The sequence below is a fragment of the Papio anubis genome, unplaced genomic scaffold, assembly GCF_008728515.1.
Source record: "Papio anubis isolate 15944 unplaced genomic scaffold, Panubis1.0 scaffold35, whole genome shotgun sequence".
NCBI lineage: Eukaryota > Metazoa > Chordata > Mammalia > Primates > Cercopithecidae > Papio > Papio anubis.
In genome coordinates this window covers 143532-158108 of record NW_022163640.1, presented here as the reverse complement: position 1 = coordinate 158108, position 14577 = coordinate 143532, and the positions used below count along the sequence as shown (strand labels likewise).

The window sequence follows — 14577 nt, the reverse complement described above, 5'->3', positions numbered from 1 at the left end:
TACTTACCAACAGTATATATAGCAAGTTAAGACACCACCGACAGGCAGACATTGATTGCCTATTTTAATCAACTGGTATAATTTAGGTACCACTAGAAGCAAAATGCTTAGGAAAGGTAAATCTGATCATATATAATTTCCATGTTGATGCATTTAAATGTCAAGTAAGACCTTTGTGCAGGGTTTGTTACAAGGTGACACATCTGCTGTATTATGTGAGGTCACATCAGGTTTCATTTGGATGTTGGGAGAAGATCTGACTTGACATAAACAGATGCCAAACAAAGCATTAAAGCAATTTCACCAGTGCTTTTGTATTAAGATAGGCAGAGACAATGGAGACCTGCTGCCTGCACACATTCCCTAAATCTCTGATGCCTGTGGGGCCTTATCAATATCGCTTTCTCAATATCCCCAACATTTCTGAGTAGAATCAAGAGTCACAGCCTTGAAAGAAACTTCAGTAAGTCACTTGGTCTAGAAACCCTGGAGCAAGGTGACTGCTTAAGACTAGCATGGTCTGGTTTTCCAAACTCATCTGTTGAATGAATACATGCATGAATGAAAAAATTATCTTCACCTTCCATCCCCAGAAGGCTGCTTTGCTCTGGGGGTATGAGAGGAAATGGAGAGTCTAGAGAGGCCCCAGGGGTTTAAAGCCCCATCCATTCATTCATTTTTTATTTGTACCCTGCCTACTTCTAAAACAGATTTAAGGCAGTTTCCAACAAAAGATACCACAAATAAAGAGCCTTATTCTCAATCATCCCTTGCAGGGTGTTATTATCACTTTCATGATCATCAAACACAAGTATTAAATGGCTATTTGCATGCGATGCTATGCCAGGGGCTGAATAAATCAGGCAGAGCCAGGTTCTGACCTCCGTAAATTTCCATCCATTCAATTTGCATTCATTCACTCTTCCCCCACCCCCCTCCAGCCCCGAGATGGAGTTTTGCTCTTGTTCCCCAGGCTGGAGTACAATGGCATGATCTCGGCTCACTGCAACCTCCACCTCTTGGGTTCAGGCGATTCTCCTGCCTCAACCTCCTGAGCAGCTGGGATTACAGGCGTCTGCCACCATGCCTGGCTAATTTTTGCATTTTTAGTAGAGATAGGGTTTCACCATGTTGGTAAGGCTGGTCTCAAACTCCTGACCTCAGGTGATCCATTCGCCCCAGCCTCCCAAAGTGCTGGGGTTACTTTGGCAAATATTTATTCAGCACACTACACATGAAAGCTCTGTTAGGGAGTGTGGGGGGCAAACATGCATCACATGTGGATCTTGCGCTGCCCCCAATAAGTTTACAGACTACTGCAGAGGGCCGGGCAAGGGCAGGTGATAACGATGTGTGTGTGGATAAGCCATAGATGGGATCCGTGCTGTGAGCTGGTTGCAGTGGGAGAAGGACAGAGGAGACTGCACTTGCTCATTGTGTCCGAAAGACATCCAGTCTAAAGTAGATCAGGATGCAGGCAAAGCCGTGAAGAAGAAGAACCCGACTCTCCCAGTAACCTCTTTGACCTCCAGCTACTCTCTGCCTTCTTTCTCCCCTGCTCTCCTCCCAAGCTCTAATGCTGTCACAGCTGCCACGCTTCCCCTTTCCCGAAGACTACTTGTAGGCCACCATGGCCACATGTCCCGGAATACACATTCCCATTCCTATCCGTGTCCGCTCTCTGTGGGCCATCACTGACAGCCAGGATATGGAGCCCTGGTTTAAAATAAGGTACAAATAACTAGTCATTGTTTATTGCCAAGCCATTCCTAGGAGCGACTAATTTTAAAAGACAGCTATGTCTGGGCACAAAGGAAGCAATCCTGATAAAATACGTGGCTCCTGGAGACCACTTGTTGGGGTGAGGGCTTTGTGGTTGCCTTCAAATCCAAGACCCAAACAACTTCCAGCCCTGACTACCTAGAAGGCACGGAATCCCCAGAGAACATCCTTGAATGGTCCCATGAGCAGAAGATGCCCCTTGCTCTGAGGCCAGACTCTAAGGAGCAGAAAGAACCTCTTCAGCTACAGTCCTTCATTCCTTGGAGCAGTAGTTTTTGAACGTTAGTTTTTATAAAAATCACTGGGGAAGCTTGGAAAACTGCAGATTCCAAGGCACCATCCTAGAAACTCAGTTTCTACAAAAGGTCTAGAGTGGGCCGTGGAACTCACATGTTTAACAAACATCATAGCTACCTCTGCTGCATTGGACTTAGGGCCATCCTTGGGATATATGGCCAAAGGGATGTACATCCTAGGAGGAGGTCCAGAGGGCACATCTTGGGTCTTTCTTCTTCATAGATTAATTCCTAGCACTGAGAATAGTGCACAGCTATCATGAGCTATCCAGTAAATATGTGCTGATTTGATGAATGAGTGAATGTGGGCTTGCCCTGCTTCCTGGAATCCTGTGGGAGTGGAGGGCTTAGTAGTATTTTGTGGCAAATGGTATAGCTTTGTAAAAGGCATAAAGGTCTACGTGAAAGATTCAGGATTATGCAGATGTGGAATGAGGCAGTGGAGAACAAGTCTGTAGCTGAGGGTAGGAATCACTTACGGATCTTGTGCTGCCCTGGAGAGGCTTGCAGGCTGAGGGTGGGGGTGGGATTGGGAAGACATGCTTTGAAGCTCAGCCTGAGAATCACAGACCTGTTCAGTACCTCACCACTTATCGTCTCCTCCCCAGTCTTCTAGAGACAAGAGACATGGAGGGCTGCAGGCAGGACTGTAGGACTGAGGAGGAGCAAACGACGTGTAAGCTCAGGGCTGTGGGTGGGGCACACAGGGCCACCTGCTCCAGACCCTCACAGGACACCCAGCAGCCTCTTCACACCACACCCTACACGCAGCTGCCTCTTTTGCTTAGTGTAGAGCAGAACCCCAAATAGCCTGCTTTTTGCCAAGGCATTTACCCTGTGGCATTTAGCCTATTGTCAAGTTAAATTTATTCTTCTGTCTTCCGACTGGCTTTGATAAAGAACAAGTGTCAATCCATCTAAGAAAAGAAATTCCACAACTTCTTTCAGTTGTGGGACTCATTGTGCGGCCTTGTAATCCACTGTCAAGGGATTCTCATGCCTCGTGTCTCATGTCAGTTAGTGGGAAAGCGTGGAGCACTCTGGACATTCACTGACTTCATCACTGCACTCCTCAGAAGCCCTCCTCATGGGTGGTAGGTCTGGGCACCGGCAGTTGCTTAAGCAAGACTGGCTGTCTTACAAATCTTGCTAGCACCTCTGATGGCTCAGTTGGCATTTATCTGGCCAATTTTTCTCTCACCAGTGGAATGAAACAGGACATTGGACATGGCCTGATTAAACTGGACTTCTGTCCAGTATCATCATGATTTTAATGGATCCAGAATCTGTTTTGGGACAATCTGGGAAAATTTCCCCATCGATATCCTCTTTCCCAGAGTTCAAATGAAGGACTCATCTAGGAATGGCTGCATGTGTATATCTGTTCCCATGAGGAAAGATATGAGACCTAGAATCTGGCTGGAGACATGACCTTGGGCATGAATTGTACACTCTGTAGACCTCAGATGTTCATTTGTAAATAGAGCAGGTGCTTCGATCAGTAGTGGAAAAAGTCCTCCAATGGCTTCTCATCACACTTAATCTAAAATTCCTATGACCTATAATGTTCTGCTGTATCTATATGAGTTGAAACTCAGTTACTGTTCTCACCCCCCTGTTCTTTGCTCTGGTCCTCTTTGTTCCTCTAACACTTGAAGCTTATTCCTGTTTTAAGACCTTTGCATCCCTTGCCCCCACAAATCCCACCACCACTCCTCCTAGAATGCTCTTACCTACATTTTTGCATGACTGGCTCCTTCTTGTTATTCAGGTGTCAGTTTAAATGTGACCTCAGAGAGGTCTCCTTGGCTACCGTATCTAAAGGAGGACCTCCCCACTCCATCCAGGTACTTTCAACTATGTTCCCTGATTTACTTTTCTCAAACTATTTCCCATTACCTGGAGTTATCTTGTTTATTTGGGAGTTTGCTTGTTTATATGTAGTTCTGCTATAACGTGACATATGTGTTCCTAAAAATCACTATGTCACATGAAACTGTACTATGTAAACCAGAGGACTTAAGGGGAAAATGGGGTTGGGGGCCCAACATGCAAAAACTTCATCAGGGGCACGTTATGAGAAAAGATGGCAACAATAAAAATGATAGCACAGTTTTATATATGTTAAGTGATCAAGATACACGTAAATACTACCGTACCCTGAAAAAGATCTGAAGTTTGCTTGTGGGGGCAGGGATGGGTTGCAGCCTGTCAGTGATTGTAATGTGACAGAACAAGGATTATGTGAAAATGGATCAACAGTTGTAATGCCAGATGTAGATGGATGTGGCTCATAGTAACGTGGAGAACGGAGGAAGCTGGTAGATCCTTAAGCATGTCCACTCTGTATATTCCTATGTGACTCAGGTCAGCTGGGTGCAGTTTTCTACCTTGCAGTGTTTCTCATGGACAAATCATGCATAAGCAAACACAAAATTCACATTACACCCAAATTGTTCCCTAATACATTGCATTGGAACAAATTCATGTTTTCAAAGCAAGCATTACAGGGGATCTGATAGCATTTGTTTGCTCCACTCACTTGAATTTAAGCTCCATAAGATCAGGTAACTTCTGTTTTACTCATTTCCATATTCCCAGCACCTAAGCAGCCTGGTGTATAGTGGACTTTTAATCAATAATTGTTGAATAAATGAATGAATGTTTTTTTTTGTTTTTTCAACATGCTTCTCTTTGCACATGGTAGTGATACACTTTCAATGGCTATAGTAATCTTTATAGGTGTGGTAGTTGCTTTTGGTGAGTGAGAGGTAATAGAACACAAAGGGTTTCAACATTACTGTGCTTGTGAAGACAACCACAAAAATGAAAAAACAAAACAAATCTATTGCAGGTGATTCAGCTATCTACCTAGGTCCTTCCATCTTGATAGCCATGGGAGAAGGTCTCTAACTGTGTTCATTACAAAAACATGATTTTGACTATCGATTGCTTTGCAGAGTTCGTGGAAAACCACGGATGCCAGTATAACCTGGAAACCCTACATGGAGCACAGTGCTGTGTGGAAAGGCTTTTGCAGCTCATCCCATTAAGAAGAAAAGGAACCTCAAGTCTAAATGTAAGCAGGCAAGTTTGTCTGGGGAATGCTCGCTCCTGTCCCTCTTCTCCATGTAAGTGTGTCTCAGACCTAAAGTTTAATCAATCCCTACTAACTCAGAGAACAGAATTAGAAGCAGCTTTGAAAGGTCATCCCAGACAGGTGGGTTATGTCATATTCTTAAAGAGTTTGAAAATTGTTTAAATTTCAGAGAAATTTTCTAGCACTACTATGTAAAAGGTCAGATCAGAAAGTCCCCAAAGAGCTCAGGAATGCTCTTTCCTTTAAATTTTCTGATTTAAATTCTGAACCTTAGAAAATGTGTCTGAAAATGCAAATGTTGTGGTTGAGTAGCTTTAGTTTATCAGGCAAAATAGGGAATATTTTGTGATGATTCTTTACTTCCTCAGTAACTGCTCAATCTTATGGAGAGTTGAGTGGAGTGGCAAAGTAATTACATGGTGAGTACCATATATTTACGATTATTTATGTTTTCTAGATTGGAGTACAGGATAATTATTTTTGGTCTTATTAAGTGCAAATTACCGAGTAGTCTTCAGGAACATGTAATTACTATGTACTGTAGTCACATGCCACTTACCAAGCAAAATGAATGCAGTGAAAATTTTATTTAATACAAGCAAAATGATGCATATGGTTTTATGAAGCAAAGTACGGAGGCCTACTTTCCTGTCTTGGGAGAGGAAACAGAAGCAGTCCTTCTTAATATAGGGCATTTCCTCAATTAACTACATCAACTCTTTGCAATGGTTGGTGCTCATTAAGAATACAGATGTCTGGCCGGGTGCGGTGGCTCACGCCTGTAATCCCAGCACTTTGGGAGGCCGAGGTCAGGAGTTCAAGACCAGCCTGACCAACATGGAGAAACCCCATTTCTACTAAAAATACAAAAATTAGCTGGGCGTGGTGGTAGGTGCCTGTAATCCCAGCTACTTGGGAGGCCAAGGCAGGAACCCGGGAGGCAGAGGTTGCAGTGAGCTGAAATGGCACCACTGCATTCCAGTCTGGGTAACAGGGTGAGATTCTGTCTAAAAAATAAAAAAAAAAAAAAAAATACAGATTTCTGGACACTGAACTCACTCCTACAGAGTGTAACTTTCAGAGGCAAGGCCCGAGTATCCAGGGACTTCATATGTATACCACAGTGAGACTACCTGCCCTACATTCATAAAATGCTCTGACCAGTAGAGTTTCCTCAAAACACAACAGGGAGAATATTCTGGAACTTAAGAAAATGGGGTCCACATATGCAAGATAGGTGGCGTGTATTTTTCTGTTTTTGATTATTTCACAAGTTTGTGTTACTCCTTTTAGATTGTACTTTGACAAGTATCCTTAATCCCAACTCTTGTAAAGACATAGATGTGTTATTATATGTTGTTTTCTATTACACATAGATCATTTAGTTATATCAAATGGCTGAAAATGTATGCCACATAGGTACACATCCATAAAATGCTCTAACAGGTAGAATTTCCTTAAAACACAACAGGTAGAATATACTGGAATTTTAAAAATGAGGTTCACATGTGCCATATAGGTGGCATATATTTTCCTGTTTTTGATTATTTCACCAATTTGGGTTACTCCTTTTAGATTGTACTTTGAGAAGCATCCTTAATCCCAACTTTTATAAAGACATGGAGGTGTTATTATATGTTTTCTATTCTACATAGACTATTTGGTTAGATCAATTGGTTCAATTTAGTTGAGAACTTTTAGAGTTCAATTTAGTTGAGATTTTAGAGTTTAGTCAATGTGTGCTCTTGTACATCCATGTGCACACACATAAACAGACACAAAATCTGAAGAAACAGTAGTCCTCAAAAGACCAGACACTAAATAGGATTTGACTCATGATCAGAACAAGGGTAAGCTTTTTTCCACAGATATTTACTAAGTACTCACTTTACGCAGTGTAATTTTATTTTCCTATACTCACTCATTCAGTAAGTCTCATTGATGTCAGACTCATTTTCTGAGTTGAGATAGTTCAATGAGATAGTTAATATCACAAGATTTGGAGTCAGAGAATCCCTGTTCCACTATATACTAAGGAGGAAACCATGGGCAAGTGACCTCTGCAGCTCACTTTCTCCATCTGTACATTTGGGATAACAACAATGCCTATCTCAGAAGGTTGCTTGGAGGAAAAAATAACATCATGCATCCAGAGTGCTTAAAACACTGCTACTAACTATAAAGGTCCTGCAAATTAAGCTATTATTGATGTAATAAACATAAGAATACTATATTTTTATGTTTGGCACTTACATTTTCTTCCACATGCATATTCTGAAAAGAAAAAATCAATAAGACTTTTTTTTTTACACATATCTTCCCTCTCACTTTTGAAAACTCCAACCACACTGACAGGCAAGAGTAGAACATGCTTTGTCCTTGCTGAGGCAGAGAACAGGTTAATTTTCTGACTTCAACAGAAGCCAGCTGGAGCGGCAGACTGTCTGCTAATGGTAAGGGAGGGAAAGCAAAAACTAATTTTAGCCATCATTCCTCAATCACTGTCCAGTTCCCCCTCATACTTCTCCTTGCCCTACTCCCCGCATCCTCCCCGGACTGTGAGGCATAAGGCTCTTTACCCAGGGCACCTTCAGCCCCTCGAGGGAGGGAATAATTTTACAGCAACCCACTGGCCTCTTCTCTTGAATTAGAGATGCTCATGTCCCAGCTTCAAACACATCTTGAACGCCATAAATTCCAGCGTTCCATCACTAGCAAATTATCTCTGTCTTTTTATCAGAGGCAGTCATGCAGCATGTGCCTTTTCTGCCATCTTTTGCTGAAAGTGACTTTTTCAGAAACGTGAAACACTGCTGTGGAAAAATCTGAGAAAGTCCAGATACAATTTAACTTGGTCTTATAGTAAACAAGGATGAGGGAAGCAAAGATGAATGATGATTGCTAGGGTGAACCCATATGCTTGCATAACTTTCTTCACCCTTGCTGTTAAGGCAAAATATCAGGGGAAAAGGAGAGAAAATTATGCAAGTAAATATTATATTTCATGAGCCTGACTTTCTGCTATGAGGACTGTGAAACAGAAAATATATTTGTGAAATGCAAACATTTTTTCACTTACTAATGTTTCTAATTAAGGAACAAATTCCTACTCAAACAAAAATCCCAGCTTGGGGAATAGAACATAAACAGAAACACAATTAATGCTTTTGCTGACAGCAGGTTTCTTCTGTAGGTAATAGCAAGCATTCCACGTGTGCCTAAGTAGCAAGATGTATTTCTGTAGGCACACAAACATACATGCGTATATAACATGGGCAGAAGCAAGGAAAGCTCAAAGAACAAAAGGAAACATCTAACTGCTCAGATCCGAGAGCCACGTAAGGCTTATTTTGTTCTGGATAGATAAGCAATGAAGAAAAGACTTGGAAGACATAGTCTGGACAGAGAGTATTAAAGAGGATTAGTTTACCAAGCCAGAGAAAACCCGGCCTGGAAGGATTCTGCTAGTGCCTAGCCTGGGTCCAAGGAGTGAGTATTGAATAAAAGAAATCTTAGAATTACAGGACTATAAGAGGCCTTAATAGTTCTCTAATTCAATCCTAGATTTGCCAGCAGAATGAATGCCTCAGTGACCGCTGGTCTGGGAATAGAGTGATTTAGTGCAGTTGAGCTGCCTCTAATGGGCTAGGCTCAGACAAGGGCATTCCTTACCTGGGGCTACGCAGGATGTCAGCAAACCCAAGTTCTGAGACAAATTTATCATAGGCAGGGAGCTGATCAGGCCATCCCACCTGTCTTTCCACCATACTCAGTCATCAACAACTTCACTTGGGGTATGGGCTTGCCTTAGCGCCAGATTCTGTACTAGTCCCCACTCCTAGGTACTGGGAGGTTCCTTGGCCTCCTTTACCTGTGATGGGAAGATATGCTGGGGTCAGCTGCATTTGGATTGTGGTCTTTCTTAACAAATCATTTTGGTTTCTCTTTATTTCAACTCTATATCTCCATCACTCTGCACTTTAAAGATAAATTCCAATATAGTTTCTGAACATTATACAATTCATAATTTCATAAAATTACATTTCATAAAATTAAGTGCAGGTAATACACTGATTCCTGAAACTTAAAAGAAAAGTCATGGTCAATTAGTAATGCTGTCAGGAACTTTCAATTTAAAGGAATATCATTGTGAGCCATTTTGTCATATAAAAACATTTTGTAATGCAAATATCTTATTTGGGTAAATCTAGAATTTTCTCTATCATGGCTCCTTATCCAGCCAAACCAGTAAAACTGGGGAGCAGAAAAGATGGTCTGTATTTTCAAATAATATGTACAGAGCACCTACTACATGTGCATTTCTGTTACTTTTTAAAGTGGCATACCGTCATTCAACTTCCATACCTACAAAGGAGAGATACCACAATGTTTTATTGATTTTTAAAGAGATCACCTGGACGCCACTCAAAGCCCTTACTGTGAAAGCACCGAATTCTTTCTTTTTCTTTTTCTTTTTTTTCCTTTTTTTTTTTTTTTGAGACGGAGTCTCGCTCTGTCGCCCAGGCTGGAGTGCAGTGGCGCAATCTCAGCTCACTGCCACCTCCGCCTTCCGAGTGCAAGTGATTCTCCTGCCTCAGCCTCCTGAGTAGCTGGGACTACAGGCGTATGCTACCATGCCTGGCTTTTTTGTAGTTTCAATAGAGACGGGGTTTCACTGTGTTAGCCACGGTGGTCTTGATCTCCTGACCACGTGATCCGCCCGCCTCGCCTCCCAAAGTGCTGGGATTACAGATGTGGCCCACTTCTTATACTAGCCAGCCCCCATTCAAGCTGCTCCTTCCTGCACCTTCCAACCACTGTGCCCTCACCCTACCCTATATGTGGGCTTTACTATGGCTTCAGCTATGACTCACCCTTGAGTCTCTTATTGACCTTGTTTCTACCCCCTCCCTGCCTAACCACTTCGGAATATTTTCCTCTATTTCAGAAAGGCCACGTGTTGGGAGAAAGTGGAGTATCCTCTGATCCTCTTTCAGCAACCTCAAAAGAATTAAGAGACAGAGTGGAATAGATTGTTACATAATTGATACAATTAATTTGTTTCAATGAGTGAAATGACAGTTGTGTCCCTGATGCCCTTGTTTCCATCAGCTCAGTGATCTGTTCCCAGATCTGGTTTCACTTTATAGGTCTAACTTAACAAACACCATTTGAAAGTCCTCTCATTTTATAAACACTGTGGCATTGTATTTTTGTGTCAAAAAGCTGACAATCCTTTGGTTTTTACAATTTGAGCCAGGATTTGGCCAAAACTAAAACTGATCAGTCATTTCGTAGGTAGATCAGTGTATTCAGAACCAAATAAGACCAAAGAAAAACTACTTTAGGAGTATTGATTATACTTAATAGAGTGGGGAAATGAGGAGGTAGCAGAGACCTGAGAATGAAATCAGGCTTTATCCAAAAGAACTGAGATCTTAATCAATAATTGTTTTATTTAAATGTGCCACATGTAAGAACATCATATAGCAATACTGGAAAGTGTTATATATTATGGCACAAATAAGCAGAGGTTAAAACTACGATAATAGTATTTTATGTTTCTGCATAGGAATGTTTTGGTCTCAAAAGGTAACTATTCTTTAGAAATGCCTTGTTTTGTCATGAATGGGATTTCTCAGCATTTTACCTGTGAATACAAGATTCTGCTAAATTCTTGCTGAGGGTTCTCTAGCCTTGAAAGGGAAAATCTGCTTCCTTTTTGGGGTGAAAAAGTAATAGAGTTGTTGCAATTGATGTGCATATAGAATTTTATATCAATGCTCCACATTGGTTTCAATCAAGTGGGAGAAACAATTCAGGACCTGGGGTATTGATGGGGTAGATGCATCAGTCCAGCCCGTTGAGGTTTCCCTTTCAATTCCAGAAGAGCCAAGTCATAAGTGGATGAGGACAACCAACCTGAAGTCTCAGATCAGCCTGCAAAATCCAACAAGTTCTTGCTAATGACAAAGATAATTAACAACTACGGAGCTTACTGATGCACAGCTGCTCAACTTTACAGGTCCTAACATTCTTTTCATCTTTATAGATGACAAAAGCCAAGTGAATTTTCTAGAGGTACACAATAAGTCATTGGCAAAACCAGAATTGAAACCCAGCTGGCTTCACACCAGAGCCGAAGTTCTTACCTGGATCCTATGAAATAACAACAACCTCATGAAAATGGCATACTCTGTGGGAAATCAAAGTCTTGTGGAAAGAACAGCCCAGGATAGACTGGCTTTGTCATAGAAGACTTGATGGGTTTGCACTGAATAGACATATTGATGTACAGATGGCATCAGAAATGAGGGATATGTTGAAATCAGAAGTGTGGAGTAGGATAAAGTGACTTCCATGTCATTTAGATGTCAACATCATAAGATTGAGTGTTGATAGCTGCGATAGATGAAAAATAAAGTTGAAGAGGCAGGGCTGATTTCTGTGGAAATTTCAAGCCAGGCTAAGTTTAGACTTGGCTTATTAGGTATAAGGAGTCCAGTGATCGATTGTCAGCATGGGACATGCTTTAATAGTGGCGATTTAGGAAGATTCAGTGCCATGTTAACTACGAGAGATGAAAGAACGAAAGACCAGCAATGATGCACCACGGTTGTCTCCATGAAACTCAAGATGAGCATCTGGACTAGGATGGTGGCAGAGGGAATGAACAAAATGGGATGATCTCTTAAGATATTCCCAAGGGAGAAATGATAGAGCTTAACTGATGGACGTAAGGGTCACTTTAGAGTGAATATAAGATCAATATTTAATTCAATGGAAGTTTGTCATGTAAAAATAATTCTGTGTTCTGGAACTTTTGAATAACTTCTTTAGCATGCATTTCGTGACTAAATCTTACCTGTTTCATAAGGTTTAATTTTCTTTTAGCTTATTTTCTGATTTTTTTTTTTTGTAGAAAAAACACTTTGTGAGTTGTTTAAAACAAATCTTATTATTATTTTATTTTTAATTAAGTATTTTGTTCAGTTCAGCTGTTGATTTTTTTTTTTGTTAAGTCAAAACATTTGAATAATTTTTATTTTTTTAATTTAACTTACAAATTCACTTTTGCCTTCACTATTTTGTGCTGGTTGTTCCTTCCTGAGTTTAAGGTACTTTAGTCTTACACTTTTATTTCTTTGTATCACACACAATGCTTACCAAACTGCTGGGCACACAGAACATTTATTGTCATAGTGATTAATTTGCTTTTAAAAATAAAGCTTAATTTTTTCAAGTGTCAAGCATTGAAAAATATTAATATTTAATATTTTTTAATGATCTGGTTTTATTTACCTTTAGGAATTAATTCCATGAGGACAGAGCCTGCATATGTGATATTGCTTCACCCTTAAAATCTAACATAGTATCTGGCAAAAGTTCAAGATACATTCATTGAACAAATAAATGATTTATTTGCTTGAATAAATATTTTATTTCAAAAAATAATAATTCCAGAGCTCTGAATAGGTTGAGATTTCCTGGAAAAGCAGTAGTACACTTTCTGCATTTGTATTTTTCTTGTATTGGAAGAAAGTATTGTATATATGTGTTTGTGTGTTTGCGTGTATGTGTGTGAGAATGCAGTGATTTGATTCTTAATATGTCAGTAGAGAAATGCCTGTTTCTGAAGGCTGACCCCAGCTATCAAGGAAAGCAGGAGAGAGGGTGGTAGGTAATTTCTGAACAGATGGTGGCAGAGGCAGACCCATAAAAGAAGGGCCAGGCTCTATCACAGTTTCTGTGCTGAATACAGAAGCTGCCATCTAAAATAAAACATTTTGTTTCAAAACACCGACAATAGGAGGAAAACAATTACAAAAGAATTTAAGGCACTGTTGTGTATGTATGTTATATTACAATAGGCGACTCAAAAAATCACAAAGACTAATACAAAAATAATGTATTATATAAAAATAGCTGATATAAAAAGTCTTTCAGAAATTGAAAATGACCCATAAACCTCATTTGATATACATTTGATCAGAGGAAACTAGCCACTATTACAGACACATTTTAAAAAAGATTTTAGAACTAGTTATTCCCTAGGGATGACATCTAACGCAGAGATGACTGTACTGACCCAATGGCCTTTACTTTCAGAAACCTGTACTGCTTCGTGATCAAGGAGGTGTTTCCTAGGCTGAAATTTTCAACCTCATCTAGAGTCAGAAGTGATGTTGATCTAAACCTATGACAATGTGTAATTTGGCTTCTGTTTCTATAATACTTTAAACTAAGTACTGGATAGGAAACTCAATTCCAACCAGAAAATAATAGTCCTTTTCAAGGACTTTTTGCCAGAAGAAAAAATCATCTCTTTGTTTGTTTCAGGTAATGATGAACTAAAGGACGTACATGTACACACAAATATCACATGCACACAGACACATATGTGTATAGCCAAATTTTGAGACCCCGCATTTTCACAATTTAACCAAAACTTGGGCAATTTCCTATTTTGTACCAAAAAATGATCTTGCAAAACCTCAATATCTGTGGTTCCCATAATCATTATCCAATGAGGCCTACAGAACTCTAAATATGCCTAAACCACAGCTGTTAAGTAAAACTTTTAGCAGAATGTTTTCTACAGTGCTTTTTCAGGAAACCATCCCAGCCACAAAATAGTCCTCCGCATCAGATATTTAGCTTTCTTAAACCCGGATTGAAGATTGATGATGATTCTGGGATGTTTTAAAATCACTCTATAATTGTAAATGGTTAATCAAATTCATTGCAGAATTCAAAGACTTACCCTTTGACTTAATGTACTGCTGTGGACTCAAGAATGCTCTAATCAGACAGCAGAGCATCTGTAATTGGCATTCTTGAGGCCAATGGCCATGGCAGCCACTTGAATAAATTCCAGGAGCATTAGCCTCTGAAAATATTCCTTGTTTTATTTTCAAATGCTTTCTTCCAAATTGGGCTCCAGAATTATTTTTTTTCTTTTCCAGTTACAGAGTGAGTATAGCTATGCTCTTAATATTGGCCTCATATATATTTTAAGCAAGTGGGCAGAAGAGTAATTCTCCATCAGAAGTGAACTCATGACCCTGTCAATTAAAAAAAAGTCACAGTGAATGTGTAAGATAAAGACTGAGCCACAGCTTGCAGGCAGGCAGGAGAAGAGTGGGGAGCAGAGGAGAATTCAGATCAAGTTTGCTATTTTGTAGCATTTTTGTATTACACAGTCTGAAATGTATGTCAGCTTTTGGATCTATTCATAGAGTCTAAAACTCCCCAGCCCTAGATGCATATTTGGGAGAGCCCAAAAATGTCTGTACCTCGGTGACTCTTTTCAGATTATCTGAAACATATGGAGTGTTTTTCACAGCATCAGGCCACTCCATCACTTAGACACTCCTGGCCTCTTCTAACCTACTAATG

General features: G+C 40.2%; 1 long non-coding RNA gene across 1 annotated transcript; it reads left to right on the top strand.

The window, feature by feature from the left end:
* Positions 1-3907: 3907 nt before the first annotated feature.
* Positions 3908-5602, top strand: LOC116273086. Its single transcript, XR_004181570.1, has 3 exons — positions 3908-3925; positions 5039-5157; positions 5547-5602. It is a non-coding gene; the product is annotated as an uncharacterized LOC116273086 (long non-coding RNA).
* Positions 5603-14577: the final 8975 nt, after the last annotated feature.